We start from the raw sequence: 22,769 nt of genomic DNA, 5'->3' as shown, positions 1-22,769 counted from the left end.
TCTCATCCCACCCCTGCCATTCCAGGGACATCGTCCACTGTCTGGTACTGGCACACCCTGCCCAGGGCCCCCACTGAGTTTAATTTTATAAATTTCACTTGTTTTACTAATGTTTTTTCAAGGCTTTGTGCTTTAGATGCCTGCCCGCGGCAGTGGGAGCACTGCAGGGGGAGGAAAAGGCTCCAATATTAAATGTACAACCTGAGCACACCGGGGGCAGGAGCTCATTCTGTGCCAGCAAAACGTCCTGGATTTATGATGGGATTTGGATCATCTTAATTTCTGGAGCAGAAACTTTCTCCTAGGGCTGGGTTGATCTCTTAGGGAATTCTCTGAAGCTCACTCAGGGCTGTGAGCTGGCAAAGCCAGCTCCTGCTGAGGATGGGGAATGTGCTCCCATCTGTCACAGACATCTTTATGGAAAATCCTTTCCTTAGTATTTTTCCTCCTGAGAAGCTGAGAGGCCTCAGGAACAAAATGTAAACATTGATTATCTGCTGCTGTGGAATGCAACAGGTGCATCTGTGATTGGTCTCATGTGGGTGTTTCTAATTAATGGCCAATCACAGCCCAGCTAGCTCAGACAGAGCTGAGCCACAAACCATTGTTATCATTCCTTCTTTTTCTATTCTTAGCTAGCCTTCTGATGAAATCCTTTCTTCTATTCTTTTAGCATAGTTTTAATGTAATATATATAATAAAATAATAAATCAGCCTTCTGAAACATGGAGTCAGATCCTCGTCTCTTCCCTCATCCCAAGACCCTTGTGAACGCCGTCACTCTCATCCCACAGCTGTGCTCATGGAAGGCTTCAGCAGGAATGGAGCAAATCCCAAGCTCAGAGAGGGAAAGGATTCCTGGCTGGGGGACACAGAGAGGGGCCAGGTGTCTCCTGGATGGCCACGAGGGAAAAGCAAACCTCTGCCCACGTTTTCAGCAAATTAAATGGTTCAGTAGCAGAAGGAAACGTTTGGGGTTGAAACAAAACCACCCCAAAATCTCACTGCTGCACAGCAGAAGTGGGGAAAACATTTCCTGTGTGGATTGGATCACACAGCCAGAGCATCGGTGTGCACTAGGCACAGACAGGTGCCCTTTATCTGATTTATTACAGGCCCTTTTGAGTCTTTTCCATCGATTTCTTTATTAATTCATTCCCTTGCCCCATGGTGGGAAGGTTTAGATTCACAGAATCACAAAAAGGGACTTGAAAGACCATCTTGTAACAGCCCCCTGGCCATGGCCAGGGACTCCAAATTCACTGCAATTAAAGGGGAAAAAAGGGGGGATTTACTGTATTTGGAAGGATGAGGGTGCAGTCAGAATTGTGCATTTGTGCTGTACCAAGGCACAATTATCCAATGGTCACCAGGTTCAGAGTGCCTGCAGGAACAAGAAACCTGCTTCCCATTAAACCAGGAAGCGAATGGGGAGCAATTCCTGGGCTTTAAAGGTGATTAAAGAATCCTTGAGCAAGTTTTTGGAATTTCACTCTTCAATTACACATTTGAGTTTGAAAGGGGGGAAAAAATAGAAAAAACTAAAACTCCCTCCTTCCCCACCAGCAGAGAGCAATTCCTGCAATCCCCCCCAATCCCCATGGATAATGCAGCCAGTGTGGGATTAGCAGCCACCTCTGAGCCGGCTGGGTTCAGCCGCTGGGGAGCGCCGGGAATTCCTGGAGCCAGTTTATCCTGGAGTCTTAATCTCGGAGCCAGTTTATCCCGGAGCTGGTTTATCCTGGAGACAGTTTATCCTGGAGCTGATTTATCCTGAAGCACGTTTATCCTGGAGCTAGTTTATCCTGAAGCTGGTTTATCCAGGAGCCGGTTTATCCAGGTGGAGTCGATTTATCCAGGAAGAGCTGATTTATCCAGGAGCTGATTTATCCTGGAGTTGATTTATCTGGAGCCGGTTCATCCTGGAGCCAACTTATCCTGGAGCTGGTTTATTCTGGAGCCGGTTTATCCTGAAGCAGGTTTATCCCAGAGCCAGTTTATCTGGAGCTGGTTTATCTGGAGCTGGTTTATCCAGGTGGAGCCAATTTATCCAGGAAGAGCCAGTTTATCCTGGAGCCGGCTTATCCAGGAGCCGGTTTATCCAAGTGGAGTCGATTTATCCAGGAGGAGCTGATTTATCTGGAGCCAGTTTATCCTGAAGCCGGTTTATCCTGGAGCTGATTTATCCTGAAGCAGTTTTATCCTGGAGCTGGTTTATCCTGGACTTGTTTTATCTGGAGCCAGTTTATCTGGAGGTGGTTTATCCAGGTGGAACCGATTTATCCAGGAAGAGCTAATTTATCCTGGGGCTGGTTTATCCTGGAGCTGGTTTATCCAGGAAGAGCTGGTTTATCCAGGAGGAACCGGTTTATCTGGGAGCCAATTTATCCTAGAGCTGGTTTATCCCGGAGCCGATTTATCCCAGAGCTCGTTTATCCTGGAGCCAGTTTATCCCGTAGTCGGTTTATGTGGAGATGGTTCATTTAGCCAGGAGGAGCTCCCGGCGCTGCTGAGGGTCCCCAGCGCTGGCAGGGGCTGCTCCCAAACCCTCCCGTGCGGGGCTCCAGCAGGAAGAAAACCGGGACCACAACGGATGAAATCCTTTGGGCTCTGGGAAAGGGGGAGAGATCTCTGTGCAAGGGAGGGAGCCTGGAGCAGAGATGGGGAAAAACTCTGGGAGAATCCTGAGCCCATCCCAAACCCATCCCGAGCCCATCCTGAGCCCATCCCGAGTCCATCCCAAACCCTGCCAAGGCTGGGGAGTATTGCATTTGTGGGGACCCTCATGGCAGGCAGGAATGATGCGTCTGACTCCATGTTCTCAGAACTCTAATTTATTATTTTATAATACTATATTATATTAAAGAATACTATGCTATGCTAAAGAATACAGCAAGGATACTTACTGAATGCTAGAAGATAACAATGAAAACTCCTGACTCTTTCCAGAGTCTCTTTTCCAGAGTCTCGACCCTGATTGGCCAAAGAGCCAAAACAACTCACAGCAGAACCCAATGGAACAATCACCTGTGGCTGAACAATCTCCAAACACATTCCACATGAGCACAACACAGGAGAAGCAAATGAGATAAGAATTGTTTTCCTTTTCTCTGAGGCTTCTCGGCTTCCCAGGAGGAAAATCCTGGGCGAAGGGATTTTATCAGAGGATGTGAATGGGACAGGGGAGTACTGGACCAGCCAAAGGAGCAGGGGCTGCACCACCCCTCCAGCTGTTTTTAGGGAATGTCTGAAGCCAGGTGCCCAATCCACTCTGGGGGATGCAGATGGGGATGAGGAGGAAGAGGAAGAGGAAGGGGAAGGGGAAGGGGAAGGGGAAGGGGAAGGAGAAGGAGAAGAAGAAGAAGAAGAAGAAGAAGAAGAAGAAGAAGAAGAAGAAGAAGAAGAAGAAGAAGAAGAAGAAGAAGTTGTGGAACAGCTGCACACCCAAAGCACAGAGTGGCTTCCCGCAGCTCCAGCTGGGAGCTGAGCAGGGTTGCCCAGCTCCCCTGGTCTGGTGGATGATGACCCCTGACTCTCTGGGATGCTTCCCCTCCTTTCAGGGCACAGGGAATGCTCAGCCTGGGGCTGCTTGAGCAGCTCTGTGCAGGGATAACGAAGTGCCCTGGCCAGGCTCATCTGCTGGGCCCTGCCAGACCCTGTGAGAGCTGCAAGTGGGACTGAGAGTGAGTTTTTCGACAGGGGTGGCAGGATAATTCCTCTATCATCCAAAGCTTTCTCATATCTGACCTCTCTCCCCCTTAGCTGCCATGGGAAATTTGATTTGCACTGTTATTCCAAAACAATTCCTCTCCGTTCCCATTGTGAGCAGAGAGAGGCAGGGCTGGGGGGTGAGGTCCAGGGCTGCTCCCAGCCCTGCTTGGAGAGGCTTGGAGGGAGATGAAGGGAAGAGGAATCCAGGCAGGTGTTGAAGATTGCAATGCAAGATGTTTTCCATTCCCATCTGTATGGCAGATTACCTTTGTCAAGTGGGCAGTTTGCTTTATCTCTCTCTTTGAGTGACCACATTCACACCTCCCTCAGGAGGGGACACTGCTGATAACAGACTATTGAATGTCACTGCATGGCTGATAAGAACTAGAACATCCCACTGGGAGATGTGAGCCCAGAGGGAGGAGCCAAGCATTGCTACCCAGATATAATCCAGAGGTTTGTGAGACACCAGCACGGCTTTCTCCACGGCATTCCCCAGAGGAACAGCAGCTGCCTCTCCTCCCACTGGATCTTCAGAGGAACAATACATCCTTCTCTACAGATCCCCCTGCTCCAACAGAACCACCCCTGACACTGCAGGAGGGCTGCAGCCACATTTCCAATGGCACTGCCACCAACACCCTGACCCACAGGGTGTCAGGCTGGGTTCTGACTCTGGCAGTGTTGTTCTAGTGTACTGCATTGTTTATTTTATCCTTCATTTTTTTTTCCTTTCCCTATTAAAGAACTGTTATTTCCTGCTCCCATATTTTTGCCTGAGAGCCCCTTAATTTAAGATTTATAGCAATTGGGAGGGGTGGGGAGGGTTCACATTCTCCATTTCAGGGGAGGCTCCTGCCTTCCTTAGCAGACTCCTGTCTGTCCAAACCAAGACAGCAGGGAAGTGTCTGCAGATCCCACCAGAGCTGGAATCCTCTCTGGGAGGCAGCTGGATCAGGTTCTCCTTCCCAAGGATCCTGGCTCACCTGCCCGTGCTGCTGGGCTGCTCAGCCAGCCCATCCTGGAGCACAGCCACGCTGGAATTCTGTCTGGAGGCAGGGAAGTGACACAGAACCATCAAACCTGGCAGGTCCCAACCTCCCCTCAGTCAGAAATCACGGTGCCTTGGGTTTGCCATGGAATCACTGTGGTTGGAAAAGCCCTCTCAGAGTACTCAACTATCCCCCCAGCACTGCCAACTCCACTGAGCCCTGTCCCCAGGTGCCACATCCACAGGCCTTCTAAATCCCTCCAGGAATGGGGATTCCACACTGCCCTGGGCAGCTGTGCCAGGGCCTGGCCTTCCTTTCAGGGAAGAAATTTTCCCTAATATCCAACTTCAGCCTTCCCTGAGGGACTGAAGGGAATCCCATTCTGGAATTCTCTGGTTCTCCTGCTCAGAACTGAACCATGTGGACAACCTGCAGGAGGATGAAAGGTATTTATTTCTGGAGACTTCCAGGTGAGTTTTTGCTCTTCCCCCTTGTCCTGCTGCAGGACAGATTTATTCTCCTCCCTTTCCCTGCCTGACAGAGTTTTGCCTGTGTCATCCTCAGCTCTGGGACTTTGGGGAGTTGAGGATTCACAGCAGAGCAACTTCCAAGATGAGGAAACAAGAACTCACAGCAAAAACGCTCTGAAAAATGCATTGGCTGACTGCTCAGGAGCAGCTCCCAGAGCAACATCTCTCTAAATAAACTTAAAAATGATCTCTCAGTTTTGCTTTGGGTTGGGTGTTGGGGTTTTTCCCCCCCTTGGGCACAATTAAATCCATGAGCTCAAAGGAATGCTGGTGGCTGGAAAAGTGCAGTGGGATGGGAAGGGACGCCCTGGCTGCCACCAAACCCACCTGAGCAGCATCACCCTTGTCCTGCTGGGCCAATTTGAGGCTCAAGCGCTTTCCCAACTTTTAGCTGGATTTTCTTCTTTTCCAGACAACCTGGATTTCGCTTGCAACCTGTCTGGCAGCCTTTGGCTTCCTGCCTGCTCGGAGCCAGGGCCTGTGGAGATTAATGGCATGGAAAATGAGGAATGCTGGCCGTAAAACTCTGAAATTGTGGGAAAGAGGCAGCTCAGAGAGGCAGCCTCTGGTGAGAAGGTGTGTGGCTGCCTCAAGGGTGAGGTTTGGGAAGGCCAAGGCTCTGGCAGGATTATTTTCCCCATCCCTGGAAGTGTCCCAGGCCAGGTTGAGGCTTGGAGCAGCCTGGGATTGTGGAAAGTGTCCCTGCCCCATGGCAGAGTTGGAATGAGATGGGTTTTAAGGTCCCTTCCAACCCAAACCATTCTGGGATTCTGAGAGCTTAAAGAAAATTTATCTCACAGAGGGGCTGGAGTGCCTTGAGTCCAACAAATCCCTTCCCTTCCCCTCCTGATGGAAAGGTGAAAATCCCCTGGGTGAGGGGTGCCTCCCTCCAGCAGGCAGGGATGGTTCATTCCCAGCAGGGGAGGGGAACCCCAAAATGTATTATTTATTAATTATACCCAAAATCTATTATTTATTAATTATACCCAAAGTTTTCCATGGGCTCTGTTCCCAGGTGCTGCATGGGACACCCCCAGGGTGTGCATGGGCTTCTCCTCCTCCTGGATCCCGGCTGCATTCCATGCACGATGGGAATTCTCAGCTATGCAATGGGGTGACCCATGGAAAGAACACCCCAAAACAGTGGGGATGGGCTGTTCCTCAGCAATCTGTGCCTGGAATTGGCATCCCAAAGCCTCCAGGGCAGCAGAGGCAATGCCAGCATCCCCTGAACTCCTGCTAAACAAGAGCAGAGAGCCCTGCAAGAGCAGCCACGTCAGGGGCTTTTATTAATCACAAAATTCACCTGGAAACATTTTAATCCTTACAAAATTCACCTGGAAACACGTTTGAGGCTTTGTTGTCCTCAGAGAAGGGGCTTGGTGAGCTCTGGCTGGAGCAGGGCTGTGATGGTGTTCACAGGGGTCTCAGGAGGAGGGAAGAGATGAGGATCTGACTCCATGTTTCAGAAGGCTGATTTATTATTTTATGATAGATATTACATTAAAACTATACTAAAAGAGTAGAAGAAAATGTTTCATCTCAGCAGGATAGCTAAGAATAGAATCAGAACGAATGATAACAAAGGCTTCTGTCTCGGACAGAGAGTCTGAGCCAGCTGACTGTGATTGGCCATTAATTCCAAACATCCACATGAGACCAGTCACAGATGCACCTGTTGCATTCCACAGCAGCAGATAACCATTGTTTACATTTTGTTCCTGAGGCCCCTCAGCTTCTCAGGAGGAAAAAAATCCTAAGGGAAGGATTTTTCACAAAAAGATGTCTGTGACACAGACAGGCCACGGCCAGGGAAGGAGGATTTGGGGATTTGGGGTGGGTGCAGCAAGGCTGGAGGAGCTCAGCAGGGATTTGGGATGCCGGGGCATGTCCCTGTCTGATCATGACCCTGTGGAGGTGTGGGAGGAGGGATGGGGCTGTTTGAAGTCCCAGCCACCCAGCTCCCCTTTCCATACCAAAGCTGAGCTTGATTAAATCAGCATTTCCTGGCTGGAAGTGGGGTGAGGACAGGCTCAGTGCTGCTGTGGCACCCCCAGAGAGCAGCACCGGGCAGCACCCCACCCCTGGAGGGGATGGAAGTGGGGTTTGGCCCTTGGAATGTTTTCTTTAGCCCAAACTCAACCAACAAAACAAACCCTGGTGGGTGGGAAAGATGAGGGTGAATGAGTCTTTGGATGAGGAAAGGTGGAAATCACCTGGAAAGAAGAAATATATATATATATATATTTATATATACATATATATATTTTATGTGCATAAATATATATAAAATCTGACCCAGCCCTGAACTTTTCTGGCAGGGGAAGTGAAATTCATGAGGAAATACAGCCCAGGCTGCAATTCCTCATTATATCAGTGGGATATAGCCACGTTAGTGCGGCCAGTAAATCTGCCAGGTGGCAACTGGGGGATTAGGTGGGGAGGGAAGGTGGGACCCTCAGGAGGGTGCTGGGGCTGCCCTCCCCCAGCCCTGAGCACCCCCTCCATCCTCATTAAGGAATGTTAATCACCTCGGCTCCCAAAAAGCCCCCAGGGGTTTGTTTATCATAAAATCTTTATGGTGCTCAGAGGTTTGGAGGATTTTTCTTTCCTTTCCCTGTTGCACGGGAAGGGTTGGGAGGGGTGGACACAAGCAAAATATTGACCTGATCCCTAGTGGACAAAAAATATATTCCTGGGAGAAGCCCCCACGTTTCCCATTTCTACAAAAATACCAAATTAACAGGATAACTCCGCCTCCCCACCACATTTCTGCAAGGGGAACTGTTAAATTTGGTTTATATCTTAATATTGTAGCTCTTTAATAATGGCCTTGCTGTGGACTGGGAAGTCAGGGCAGTAAAATGTAAAATGTAAAAAAATGTAAAATGTAGGTTTTCCCAATGGTAAAAGCAGAAAAATTCCTGGTGTCCCAGGATGCCTGGCACTACATTCCCTGCACATAATGCACATCTCCACCATCCCCAGCATTTTCCTGGTGACTCGTGCTTGGGCTGGCTTGGACACACTGAGGCACACACTGAATTATTTGGAGAGCAGAAATAGAAAGCACCTCAAGGGCTTCCAAACTGAAGGGGAAAAAAAAAATAAATTCAGCCTTTTCTCTGTGGAAAATTGAGATGGAAATTTGCTCTGATCAGCACATTTGAACCCTTTTATTGATTTATTTCTGTGATGCCAACAGGACAAGGAGCACAATGGGCAAAACCTGGCTTGGTGAACCCCATGGTCAGAGGAGCTCTTGGGTGACCCTGTGGCTTTGTGTCCCCTCTGATGAGGGACCCTGAGGAAGCCAGGATTGACCCCAGTGAGCTCTGAGGTGCCTGTGCCATTGGATATCACTGGGAAAAGGTGAGCTGGGGGATGGAGAAAGCTGGAGATGGCCTCTCCCAGCTCCTTTCCCTGCTGGAGTGTCTTGGTTTGGAAAGACAGGAGTCTGCTAAGGAAGGCAGGAGCCCCCCCTGAAATGGAGAATGTAAACTCTCCCCACCCCTCCCAATTGCTATAAATTATAAATTAAGGGGCTCTCAGGCAAAAATATGGGAGCAGGAAATAACAGTTCTTCAATAGGAGAAAAAAAAAAAAGGATAAAATAAACAATGCAGTACACCAGAACAACACTGACAGAGTCAGAACCCAGCCTGACACCCTGTGGGTCAGGGTGTTGGTGGCAGTCCCATTGGAAATGTGGCTGCAGCCCTCCTGCAGTGTCAGGGGTGGTTCTGTTGGAGCAGGGGGATCTGTAGAGAAGGATGTATTGTTCCTCTGAAGATCCAGTGGAAGGAGAGGCAGCTGCTGTTCCTCTGGGGAATGCCGTGGAGAAAGCCGTGCTGGTGTCTCACAAACCTCTGGATTATATCTGGGTAGCAATGCTTGGCTCCTCCCTCTGGGCTCACATCTCCCAATGGGATGTTCTAGTTCTTATCAGCCATGCAGTGACATTCAATAGTCTGTTATCAGCAGTGTCCTCTCCTGAGGGAGGTGTGAATGTGGTCCCTCAGAGAGAGAGATAAAGCAAACTGCCCACTTGACAAAGGTAATCTGCCACACAGATGGGAATGGAAAACATCTTGCATCGCCATCTTCAAGATGGGGAAAGGCCCATCCTCTCCTGGGCCTGTGGTGCTTTCCTTTGCCTGAAGGATCAGGACAGCAATTTCCACATCCCACTCCTGGCTCCTCCATGCTGCAGGTTGTTCCAGCATCCTGCTGGTGCCCTGGGGATGGGGAAAACCTCCTCACGTGGCTGGATGCTGTGAATTTTGGGCATGGTGGGCACCCAGAGCTAGGGAAACTCCCAACCCAGGAGGACACAACCATCTCCTCAACTCGTTACCTTCCACTCCCCTCTAGTGGTAAAGAGCCCGTGGGAGGCTGAGGAGAGCCTGGTGTGCAAGGAAGTGGCTTTTTATTCACCACTGATGCCATCTGAAGGGCACCGAGGGGTTCCTGCTCAGGGCCAGAGAGATGTGAGCCTGTGTGGCACAGCCCAGGCTGAGCCAGGGTGCTGGAGATGGGGGTCACACCCTGCACCTTCCTTTCTTTAAAAAATAAATTTAAAAAATACAAATAAATTTTAAAAAACAAACAAAAAACCAAAAACAAACAAACAAAAAACCCAAACCAAATAAACCCTAATTCTCTTCTCTCCTTAAAGAGAGAAACTAGAAAAATGTAGCTACAATTGGCTCCAGGGCATGAGCCCTGCTGTCCCCAGCTCTGTCCCAAGCCTGTGACATCCTCGGGTTCTGTTTGGTTCCGGGGCTGAGCGAGCTCCAGCGTGGGGCCACGAGCCTGCAGAAGGAAGAGTTTTTAATCTGACGCTCTGGCCTCAGTTCCTGCTGCTGTCAGCTGCCCAGAGAGCTGAAAACGAGAGGATGAGAGCGGAGCTGAGATGGGATAGTAAACATGAGGCAAGGAAGGACCCCCTCAGTCTGTCCGCTGTCATCCCAAGTGGTTCTCCTGGAGCTGATCCTGGCTGAGCAAACACTTCTGAGCTTGTGTCTCCTCCTGGCTTTGTTTTCCCCTCCATGATCCAGCAAACCTTGACCTAAGGCACCCCAGAGCTGGTTCAGGTGGTGGTGGAGGGAGACAGAGTGATCCTGCCTCAGTGTCCCACCAGCTGGCAGCAGCTTTTTGGGTGCATTCCCACGGGCATCTCTGCTGGGAAGGCAGATCCCTGCCTCCAGGGATGGCACAAGGAGCCCTGGAGAGGCACCCACAGCTGCCACCCCCATCCTCCTTGGGGACATCTCCAGCCAGCCCTCCTGGGAACCATACCTACCAAGGCCACCTCCCTGCCACCACGCTGTCCCCAACCTTCCCGAGGATCCAGGGACCTTCGTGTTTGCTTGAGAACTGAGATTCCTCTTTTTCCTCCTTTTTTTTCTTTTTTTTCCCCCCCCCTTTGGAAGTTGGGAAGTTTCCAGCATGAGTCACTGCCCGCCTCCCCTCCGTAATGAGCGCTCTGGGAGCTGCAGGATGACTTTGGGGTGGGCTCCTAGAATTAATCAAAGTATCTTCCACATTTCATCCGGCCAAATCCCTCCTGACTGGCACGGCCCTGTCCCAGCCCCTTCTCCCTCTGCCCTTTCCTCCTCTTTATTTTTTATTCTTGGTTTCGTTTATCCCTTCCCTCTTAGCGGCATTTCCCACAATTTACTCGTAACCTCTTTTCCCCTTCGGTTCGGCGGAGCCCTTTTTGGGGAGGTTTGTTTGTTTTGTGCTTGCAGCCCTTTTCCTGGTGTCCATCATTGTGTCGCTGCCGTCGGGAAGTTTGGGGCTTTGTTTTCTTCGGTTCACAGGCTTTTTGACATGTTCAATAACAGGGATGGTTTCACCGTTCGACAGTAGGAAAAAAACCACCCTGGTGACCCCACCCCACTGCTGCTTTCAACTCCCCATTAAAGCCTCTCTGGTTTTAATTGCTTTCAGGATTAAACAAACGTTTTAAGGATAAAAAAAAAGTGATTTTGAGCATTTCCCCCCTCTCTGTTGGTCACCTTGTTCTGTAGGAGCAGTGTGGGTGGAAGAGCTCTGGTTGCTTTGCTGATGGGAGCTCCATGAATCCCAAATGGTTTGGGATGGAAGGGACCCTAAAGCTCAGCTCAGGTGGGTAGGGACACCTTCCACTGGTCCAGATTGCTCCAAGCCTCATCCAACCAGGCCTTGAGCACTTCCAGGAGAGAGGAAATGAGACAGATCTGACAGGGGAGGTTCACCAAATAAATTTGTTTGACCCTTGCCTTGCTGAGCTAAAAGCTTTAGGTTTGATTCCCGTGAAATCCAGCACTGCCTTTCCTCTGGAATCTGCATTGAAGGGCAGTGCTGCTGAGATAAAAGGCACACTGCAGGAAAGGCTGGATTTTGGGATTTAGCAGCGCAGGTAGGAATGCTGGAAGCTTGGAGGGGGCTGGTTGTCATCTGGTATATTTCCTTGTGATGATGAAATGTGTCTTTCCTGGAAGCAGAGCACAGATCCCGTGTCTTTTGATAGCTGTGGTATCTTGGATTCCTCCTGGATGACTGGCAAGGTCTTAAAGACAAACCTGAGAGTCGGAATTTTGTGTTCCCTCTTCATTTATCCAGCTCTGTTTTCAGTTCTCAGGGTGTACTTGGATACACAAGCCTTGACTTTCCTAGCAGCAAAGCTCCAAAAACTTAAAATAAGGATTTGGGGTGAAAAATGAAATAATGGAAAAATGATGAAATGATGATTCTGGCAAACCAAAACTGAAAAATAAAAAAAAAAAAAAAAGAAAAGGAAAGAAAGAAGAGACATTATTTGTAAAGGTGTATTTCAGCCAGCCTGAAGTTAAATATTTCACTTGAACAGTGGTTTTATATTGTAAAATTTCTTTTTAAATCAAAATTTTCACTTAGAGGCGCTTCAGAGATGCCTTCTTAGTTTTTCTTCCCGATTTTGCTGTTGCTAAACACTCCATGAAATTTCTGCAGTTGTTGTGATTTTAAAATCCTGCTTTCAAGAAAGCATCACCCACCTCTTCTTGCCCCAGGCTTTTCACATCTTCCTGAATCCCCATGAATCATTCACCAAATAAAGAGCTGCTCCCTGCAATCCAGGGATTGCACATCTGCAAACCAAATTACACCTGCAGGTGAATAAAGTCAAGGACAGAATCAGAGAGCCGAGGAGTTAATGAAGATGATTTTTGGCACCAATTTGGGCAAACCTCTCCGTCCAGCAGCCTGTAACATGTGCTCAGACACAAGTGTGCACCTAAATCCTCTCTGGAAGCACTCTGCTGAGTTGAGGCCTTGAGTTTTAGCCTCCTAAAAAGTCTTGGCAAGCCATGAAATGTGCTTAAAGGCCAGAAATGAAAACACGTCCTTGCTGGCAATAACCTCTCGGTTCTGAGGGATGTTCTTTTTATAGGTCAAAGACAGATGGGAAAAATTCCTGCATTTCCCAAATAACACTGGGAAGGAACCATTTAATCAGAAACAGCACCGTGGGGCTGGGTCCTTCATGGATTTTGGATGCAGGTGCTGCTAAACCTGGCGAGGATGGGGCAGCAGCTCGCTGGGGATGCCCTGATGTGCTGGAGATGCTCTGGTGGATCCACAGGAGATCCCACCTGCACCTGCAGGTGCTCCAGCCCTGTGACAGCCAGCACAGAGCCACTGAGGGCTGGCAGCTGAGCCCTGGTGCATCCTTTGTGCCCCTTCCAGAGCCATCCTGGCAGAGCCAGCGGGACTTGGAGGGGAAATCGCTCTGCAAACACCTTGGCAGTGGGAATTTGCAGGGGGAGCCAAAAACATGACAGGGCTGGATAAGCCTGGAGTGCAGGGGTGGAAGGGAAGGAGGCAGGGCAGGGCCTGGACAGGGCCCTCAGGGAATCCCTGCCCTCCCTGTGGCTCCAAGCTCATCCCCTCATCCATGTGTCCCAAGGAGTCGGGGCAGGCTGCTCTCCATCACAGGTTTGGGAAGGAGCTCACTGCAGCTCAGTGCTCCACTCTGCAGGATAATGGGAACATCCCAGCCAGCAGGGCTTGGTTGGGGATTTTGACCACCCAAAGGAAACCCCAGGCTCCTGATCTGTTCTCCCCCCCTGCTTGTCATTTGGCTCCGCTTCAGCTCCAGGCTGTAAAAAGCAGTGGAAAAATGACAAGAAGGAGGCTGGATGCACATCCACTGTGTCAGCTGACCCCAGAGTGGCAGGGCCCTGTGGACCCTTTATTTTTATCCTGGGCTGGGATTGCTCCTCAGTTTTGCAAGAGTTGGAGGCTGGTGACTGTGTGACTTCCAGGACAGGATGCGAGCCCAGAGCGCAGCACACACCCTCTGCCAGGGGCCAAAATCCACAGCCTGATTCTCCTCCAGGCTCAGGAGTGTGTTTGTGCTGCTTCACCAGACAGTCCTGGAGATCCTGCAGGGGATGACGCAGGCAGGGCTTGTGCTCCAGCCCTGTTTCCAGCAGGAAAGCAGAGTAAGGTGCAGTGGTTTCAGCTTCTGGGCCTTTGGCAGGGACCTAAATCTCAACCAACGCTGCTTTCCTTAGGGAAAACTCCCTCTGGGATCTGCCGTGGCACCAGGAGATGCTGTAGGTGCAAGTGGGGCAGGTGGTTGTTGAAGACTGCAATGCAAGATGTTTTCCATTCCCATCTGTATGGCAGATTACCTCTGTCAAGTGGGCAGTTTGCTTTATCTCTCTCTTTGAGTGACCACATTCACACCTCCCTCGGGAGGGGACACTGCTGATAACAGACTATTGAATGTCACTGCATGGCTGATAAGAACTAGAACATCCCATTGGGAGATGCTCTGCCCAGAGGGAGGAGCCAAGCATTGCTACCCAGATATAATCCAGAGGTTTGTGAGACACCAGCACGGCTTTCTCCACGGCATTCCCTAGAGGAACAGCAGCTGCCTCTCCTCCCACTGGATCTTCAGAGGAACAATACATCCTTCTCTACAGATCCCCCTGCTCCAACAGAACCACCCCTGACACTGCAGGAGGGCTGCAGCCACATTTCCAATGGGACTGCCACCAACACCCTGACCCACAGGGTGTCAGGCTGGGTTCTGACTCTGTCACTGTTGTTCATGTGTACTGCATTGCTTATTTTATGGGTTTTTTTTCCCTTCCCCTATTGAAGAACTGTTATTTCCTGCTCCCATATTTTTGCCTGAGAGCCCCTTAATTTAAAATGTATAGCAATTGGGAGGGGTGGGGAGGGTTTACATTCTGCATTTCAGGGGAGGTGCCTGCCCTCCTTAGCAGACTCCTGTCTTTCCAAACCAAGACAGTGGTGCATCCTTCTGCTGATTTATTTATTTATTCACCTGCTTGAGGAAGCAGCACCTAAACCCACTGGTGTCTCTGGGAGGGAACCTGGTTTAGATCCAGACTTGGACAAAGCCAGATTTGTCCTTTTCCCAGTGTTCTGCCTCCTCCTCTTCCTCCTCCTCCTCCTCCTCCTCCTGATTTCAGCTGTATCCACACGATGGCACCAGCCCCCAGGCACTGTCCTGCAGGCTGGGCTGGGACAGGGAGCTGGGGATGACCCAGTGAAGGGGGAAAAGTTTCCTTGACAGCAATCCAGGAGGGCTGGGAGAGCAGAGACAAAGCAGCAGTTCATTCCCTTGTCAAGGTGATGCAGGAAAATCAGAGTGGTTTGGGGGTGCTTGGAAGGGACCTCAAAGCCCATCTCATTCCACTCATGCCATGGCCAGGGACACCTTCCACCATCCCAGGGTGCTCCAAGGCCTGTCCAAGCTGAACTTGAACATGAACCCCACAGCTCAGATATCACCCCTGGCTGGATTTGAGCAGCCAAAACTTTTAACAAACAGTTCTGAGGTTATCTAAATCACCAAATTCTTTCCCCACGCCAGCTGAGCTCTGAAACTTCCCTGGAAGGAGGAGGGCAGAGCCCTGAGAAGCACTGCTGGAAAAGTTCTGTAAGAGATTTCAGGACCAGAAAAAACAATGTCAGGGCTGAGCTTTTTGGTGGTCTCAAAGAAATGCACAGAAACAGAGGGGTCCAGGACCAGGAGAAGCACAGATGATGCTTTGCACTTTGTCCTGGACAGTTTGAGTTGCTCTTTTCTGGGGCATGAACCAGTGCAGGCAGTCTGGAAGCCAGCTCCATCTCCTGCTCTTTTTCCCTTGTTTTCTCTCCAAAACAAAGCAAGCATACGTGTTCCAGACAGTGAGGTTTGGTTTTGCTCTTTCCAGCCCCTGGCACATCAAACATGGTCCTGATCTCGTGGGAACACAAGTGGCAGAGCCATTAAAACCAGGAAGAAACAACTGTGAGGTTTCACCTCTCTGCCACCTTTATTTCTCCTGCACTGGTAAGTTGAGGCATGGGGCAGGATCCTGGCCAAAATTCCCCAAAATCTTGGGACTCGGGGCAAGAAGGAGCTAGTTTTGGGGAATGAAATACCCATCTTGTTAAAGTAGAGTAGGGGAGGAGCCATCTTGGTGGTACTACATGAAAATTTATGAGGAGGAGGAGTTTTGTTTAGAAGTGAAACCATCAGCTCCCAGCCCGACCTTTGGCTCTCCCCAGCCCCAACACTGATGAAGGGGAAATGGTCTGGCTGTTCAAACATGCCACAGTGAGAGGCCACAGAGCCGTGCCAGAGCTGGCTGGACGTGCCCATCCCACCCCTGACAGGGCTGGGCTGTGTCCTGCAGCCACCCCTCAGGTCTGAGCTTCTGCCGTCGTGTCCTGCTCATCCCAGACCCTCGTGGAGCGTGTGGAGTGAAAGCCCTGTGGGTCTGATGGACATTTTAAGGAATGTTGGGGAGTCTGGCCAGGATGGTTGCACCACCCCTGGAAGTGTCCCAGGCCAGGTTGGATGGGGCTTGGAGCAACCTGGGATAGTGGAAGGTGGAAGGTGTCACCATGGGGGGTGTCCCTGCCCATGGCAGGGGGTGGAACTCAATGAGCTTGGATGTCCCTTCCCACCCAAAATCTGCTGTGATTCTGTGAATTTCTGGCAGGAAAGAGCAGCTTCTCACAACACAAAATCCCTTCTCACCGGCACGGTGCTCCTGCAGTGTTTACCACAAAGATGTTGATTTTTTATGTAATTCTTATTTAGAGCAGTGCCAACAAACATGGGCTCAGCAAGGCACTGCTGAAGTGCCTGTGCAGAGCAGCAGAGTTGATCAGGGATGAAATGCTCACCTGGCATATGGATCCATGGGAAATGACTCAGGAGGGCCTGGAGGAGCCGTCCATCTCCACCCTGAGCTCTGCATGTGTGCTCTGCAAGGGGCAGGCCTTTGCCTTCCCTCCTGTCTGTACTTCATCCTAATCCTCTTCTTCCTCTGCACCTCTCTCTTCCTTCCCACTCCTGCTTCCTTTTCTTTTTATTGTGCTGTGACTCCATGAGGGACAAACCTCACCTCAGCCCTTATGTGGGAAGGTTGAGGCTCAAGATTTGGTGGATATTAACTCCTCTGCTGGCTTTTACCTGGTCCAGGTTGCCCAAGCAGCTCTGTGTCCTCAGACCAGGGTGTTCGGTGGTGGCAACTGGAAAATGAAGCACAAGCCCCCCAAGAGAAGCCCATGGAGCACCAGCTGCTCCAGTGTCTCCAGAGGTGCTGGTGGCACGCTTGGATGCTTGGATGTCACTGCTGGTGACAAGGCTGCCTGCAGGGACAGTGACCCAGGCAGGAACTCACGGGAACACGCTCATGCTCCAGCCAGCTCCTCTGACTTCCTGCACCCCAGGGAAAAAAAAAAAGAAAAAGGAGAAATAAAAACCAACGGACAGAATCCCACGTGAGGGGCTTGGGATGCCACCAGGAACCAGGAGACCACCTTGGGTGGATCTAAAGGGAGGCCTGGGTGTGGCTGACCCTGGGTGTGGCTGACCCCGACTCCATGTCCAGCCCCATGGGGGGACTCTGCCAGCTTTGGCACTGCTGTGGTGTCCCAGGAATGTCTCTGTGCCTGCCCCTGGACCCCTGGCAGTGCCCAAGGCCAGACTGGATGTGACTTGGAGCAGCCTGGGACAGTGGAAGGTGTCCCTGCCCATGGCATTGGTGGCACTGGATGACCTCTAAGGTTGCTTCCAACCCAAACATTTCCATTATTTCTTCTGTGGCCAAGGAGGTCCCTGCCCAGCATTTTGGGTCCCTCACCCCTGCCTGATGCTGGGATGGACATGTCCCACCACGATCTGCTGCCCCATGCCAGTTGGTCCCTGGCCCAGCTCCCACCCCATCACTAATTTGGGAAAGCAAGCCACGGCCTGGCAGGGCCCCTCTCTAACGAGGCTTTCTGCCGTGAGGGATGTTAGGAAATTCCATTACGGCTCTCCCGGCCATGTGGGAAGCAGGAATGGGGGTTTTTTTTTTTTTTTTGCCATGGACAGCTCCAAAGACGTGATGAACTGTAAACGACCCGCGGAGCCCATTGTGTGCAGGGGCTGGTGACAAAGCCACAGCGAGCAGGCAGGGATGTCACACCCGGCTGGAAAACAATGATGCTGGAAGTGGTGGCGTGAGGCCGGCAATGGGGACAGTCCCCGTCGGGAATGGGGACAGTTCCCTTTGGGAATGGGGTCAGTTCCCTTCCAGAGCAGGGAGAAGGCACCGGTGGCACATCCCCAGCCTCAACCTGCTTTTGGATGGAGCAATTCCACAGCCCTCAACTGGAAGCACATGCTGGAGCCGTATCCATCACCCAGGCCAGAGCAGGGATGAGGGAGGAGAAGCCTTTTGTAAGTGTTGGCCGGGGGAAATATGACTTATCTCGGAGAAATGAATCATGTTTCAGCCAGTGCTTCCTGCAGAAATATTTTTCTCACAGCCTTTGTTCGGGGTTTTTGGCAGATCTGGAGTTTGCTGGCGTTAGCAGAAGCCATCCCTGCCGCCCACTGCTCCTGGGGCTGCAGTAGGAAATAAGGAATAAAGGCAGAGGGGATGTGGAAGGAGAAATCCATCAGCTCTGTGCTGCAGCAGGATGTGGAGCTTAGAGGGGAATTTCAGAGGAGATCCCCGGATAAAGCCCAGCAGAGCTTGGCTGCTCTTGTGGAGGTACCTGGGCCGGGCATTCTGACACTTGGAATTCTGACACTTGGGCAAATCCCTGTCAGGTGCTGGGGCTTGCTGGAAATCAGCCCTCAGCTCCTCCTCTCTCCCCTGAAAACCAGCATTTTGGGAAGGGGAAAGAAAGGGCAGTGTCTCCTGTTAATATGTGTGGTTAACCCCAGAAAATGAAAGAAAATGAGAGAAAAATCCGTGTTTTGATGCGCAAATCAATCCTGAGCTCCTCAGTCCCCTTCTCCAAAGGCTTTGACAGGGATCCTGTCTGCCTTCCCAGCATTCCCAAACATTGCTCTGGGTCACAGCTCGGGAGGGGAGGGAGGAAAAATGTCCACCTTGCTTCTGGAGAGCTTCAAGGATTTTTCTTCCCAGTGGTAGGGAGTTTTTCCTGGGAAGGCAATTTCATTCCTGGGCCTGGTAGGCTCCCTGATCATTTTAAAACAGACCCCTGAGGGGTAAAAAGGCCTTTAAAAGCTCCATTTGCTCCCAGTCATTTTACACAGTAACCCAAGCTGAAGTGAAGGGTCTTTATTTAAATATGAATTAAGCCCCAACCTTCCCCTTTACTGCCTTATTTTCCTTTGAGGTTTACTTTGATATTATTTCAAAGTCTTGAAGCTAACAAAATGCTGGCCCATATTTAAAATGACAGGAGAGTTCTGGAAAAAGATTTAGGAGGCAACTAAAGTCTTTCAGTGCAGGGCTCCGAAACAGGACAGGAAATCATAAACGGGCTGAGTGCACTTTACCAAGCTCCAGACAAATCCTGGGACTACAAAGGCACCGAGAGCGGAATGGCACCGAGACCACAAAGAGCATCAAGGTGCAGCTGAAAAACCTGGAATTATTCCCTTAAAACACGGGCAGGACGCTGGCAAAAATGGAACCATGGAATGGAAGGGCTGGCAGGGTGGTTGAAGATCACCCCATCTCACATCTTCCACCATCCCAGGTTCCTCCAAAGCTTAAAGTCCAACCTGGCCTGGGACACTTGCAGGGATTCCAGCCACAGTTCCTCAGTCTGAGGTGTTTGCTTCTTTTTGTGGTTTAGGTGAGCAGCTTTTGCCCAGCTTTGGTGCTGCAAGTGGGAGGAAGGTTTAAAGATGAGACATAAATGTGTGATTTTTAATGTAAAGCAAAGAGGACGTGTCTGAGTGACAAAGATGGGGATGTGTCCTGCTGGGACTGACCTCTCCTTTTGCGTCCCATCATTTCCCAGCCATCCATCTGCTGCTGGAGCAGCTTGTGTCTGCCTGAAGCATCACAGAATCCTGTAGGCTGGACAAGCCCTCTAAGAGCAGAGTCCCTCCATTTCCCCAATAATTCCTGTCCCCAAGCACCACATCCAAGCGGGTTTTAAATCCCCCCAGGGCTGGGGAGTCACTTTCACATCGCCCTGATCTCAGCTTTCATCTTTCTGCCCGAGCCTGATCCAGGTCCCTTTGTCACTGCACTTTCCAAGAGCAGGAAGCAGAGGATTTATCCCTGTCCTGAGCGTGCAGCTGCACGTGGGTCCTCCCTGCTCTCCCAGGTTTGTGTGGGATGCAGCTCCCCCAGCCAAGATCTCCGTGCTGAGGTGACACCGACCTCTCTTTGCTGTCACCCTGCACGGGGGGGAGGATGCATTTGCCATCCCAGAAACGGTGCCTGGGTGGTCCCAGCACTTCCAAGTTTCCAAGGATCCCTGGGAAAAATCCTCAGGGCTCCCCCCTTTCCCCATCCCTCCCTGCTGTCAGCACTCCTCGGTTTTGTGTGGAAACGGGGTGGCCTTGGGGAGAGCAGACATCCCAAGGGGTGGGATTTGGGGGGTTGGATTTGTTTGGGTTTTTTTAATAGTTATTATTTTTTCATGTGGACTTTGGCTGAAAATGCAAAAACCTTTCTTCCTCCCCCTTTTAGAAATGGAGGGGTCAGAGGTGCTAAGCTGAGCTGGGATTGAGTAAAAAATTATTTTTTAAAAAAAACCCAGATCAGTGAGTTTTACATCCTCACCTCAGTGCTTGGCTTCTTTCCAGCGAATATTTTGCTTTGTGGTTTGCTGGAATAGTTTGTGCTGGTTTGTGGGGTTTTTTTTTGTAGCCTTTCATGTGCACAGAGACCAAGAAATCCAGGATCAATATTTAGCCAGGCTCCACATGGGCGTGTGTGCTGCCACAGAGGAGAAATCCCATTGTTGGGATCCTGCTGCTTTTAGGGATTTCTTGCTTTCATCCTCTTCTGCACAAGCCACCCTGCCCCTGCCCTTGGTGACATGCCTTAATCTCCCACAGGGTGTTGTGGTGGCATCACAGGTGGGATTGGGAAGGACAATTTCAATCCCCTTGGGAATTAGGGGTGATAAATGCCTTTGGAAAAGACTCTTGTGTATGGAAAAGGAAATTTAGATGCATCCATGAGGACACAGCTGCAGTTTGGGGTCAGGGTTTCCTGAGTGCCCAGAGAAACCCAAACACACAAAAAGCCTTCCCAGCAGCTGATGGAATTGTCTGCCTCCCTCTCCATGGAGTCAGGTGTGTTTGCTGTTAAAAATCTGTTACCCAGAGAATTCACAGCTCCCAGGCTTTTTGGAGGATTTTATGGCCTTGGTTTTCCTCAGGAACTTCATGCACCCATCTGAACCCCATAGCAGGGCTCTCTCCTGACCATTTGAACAGACACTCCCTTTTCTGCCTAAAAACAAATGCTGTACCCTAATTCCAGGCTCCAAATCCACCTCTCCAAGGCCATACACCCACAGGAGCCTCGGGTGACCCCCAGAATTCATGGAAGAGGTTCCAAAGGTGCTTTGTGAGCATTGGTCTTTGTTTAGAGTTGCAGGGAGGGGTCGAAGGCTTTGATCTCTTGTGATAGAACCTTAAATCCGTGGCACTGGAGCCTGGGGGAAGCAGCCCTGACCCTCTGCAGCAGCGAGGAAGGCACGTGGCACAGCTCCTTGGGAAAACCCAGCTCCTGAGCACCTCATGGCACAGCAGAGCAGCACCACAGGCTGCCTGACAAACCCTCAGGAAAGCTGGATTTGGATTTTGGTACCTGCACTTAAAAAAACATCACTTCTCGTGGTGAAATGACAACCTGGGGCAGGGTTAGAGATTCCCCAAATTGCAGTAACTGATGTGAAACCACGCATTCCTCGGGGCTGGGGGAAGTCATTCCGCGTGCTGCATGCTCTGACAGCTGTTAAATTCACCTTCTTAAATGGTGCTTTTGGCTCTGCTGGTACCCAGAGCCCAGACTGAGATGTCATTTGCTCCTCAGTAAGAGCTTCTAATGGATGTGATGGATTTTCCCTCCACGCAGCGGGGCTTGTTTTAAAATAAACACTTGACTTTGGGGCTCGGGAAGCTATCAGGGAATGAATGCATCTGATGCACACACAGACAGGGCCATGATTTGGCATCTTAAAATGTTTTTCCCCCGAAGCTGGTTGGGATGGAATGACATGATTTATTTTTTAGTGGCCCTAGACACCACAGCAGGGAGTTTTTGTTGATTTTTTTTTGTTTAGTTTTGTTTTTTCTTTTTAATTTTTTTTTCTTCTCATAGTTGATGAGGAGAAAAGGTCATTTGGGATAATTTTGCCCCCTGTTTCCAGATCCTGATCTAGTGGAAGATGTTGGGTTTTAAGGTCCACTCCAAGCCAAATCTTCAAGTGATGCTCACACCCTCTGCACCCCATCGCCCCACTCCCTGAGAAAGGGTTTTTTAGCCAAATTTCTGAGTGTCAAAACATTGTGGGGCACAAAGAAGAGTCTCAGCCTCCGCTGGGGGCTGTGGAGTCAGGAACATAAATCCCAAACCCTCAGTAGCTGCATGACATCTTTATTTTTACTGGCAAGAGAAGCAGTATACACAGCGACATTGCAGTCTCTTAGCTCGTTAAAAATATCTCAATAAATAAAACAAATAAGCAACATATACACTGGAACAGAAAATGAAAACCAAAAAAAAAAAAATTAAAAATAAAAAAATAATCACAAAAGGGGGAAGGGGATGAGCGGTAGCAAATCATGGAGCAATAAGGGAGAGGTGGCAGAGTGTGGAGGGCAGTCTGTAATCCAGGCTGTACTTGAAACAATTCATGCAGGGAGCTGGGGGCATAGTGGTGGGCTTTTTTCCTTCTTTTCCTCTTTTTGCTGAGAGCCTTGGTCCAGTTTTGCCATGACTGTACAAGAAATCAGGTTTGGAATTAAAAAAAAAAATAAAATAAAAAAAGAAGAATAGAGTTAAGGGGAAGTAAAACTCGAACCCAAAGATGCCTCATAAATGCGTTCCTGAATTAAGATTGTTTCCAGAAAAAAAAATAAAATAAAAAATTAGCGATAAAACACCAAACGCACGGACAGACAGACAGACACAGAACCCCAACAACAATGAACAACCAGGAATGTTGCTTCTCCTTCTCTCTTTGGTCAGTCGTTCTGGGGAGAGATGCTGCAAAGGCTCAGCCCCTTCTCTTCGGTGCTGTTTTGCTACTCAGTCTGAAA

The sequence above is a fragment of the Melozone crissalis genome, unplaced genomic scaffold, assembly GCF_028551555.1.
Source record: "Melozone crissalis strain CALT ecotype California unplaced genomic scaffold, PUWL_Pcris_2 ptg000023l_1, whole genome shotgun sequence".
NCBI lineage: Eukaryota > Metazoa > Chordata > Aves > Passeriformes > Passerellidae > Melozone > Melozone crissalis.
Note: the sequence above shows the minus strand (reverse complement) of the source record.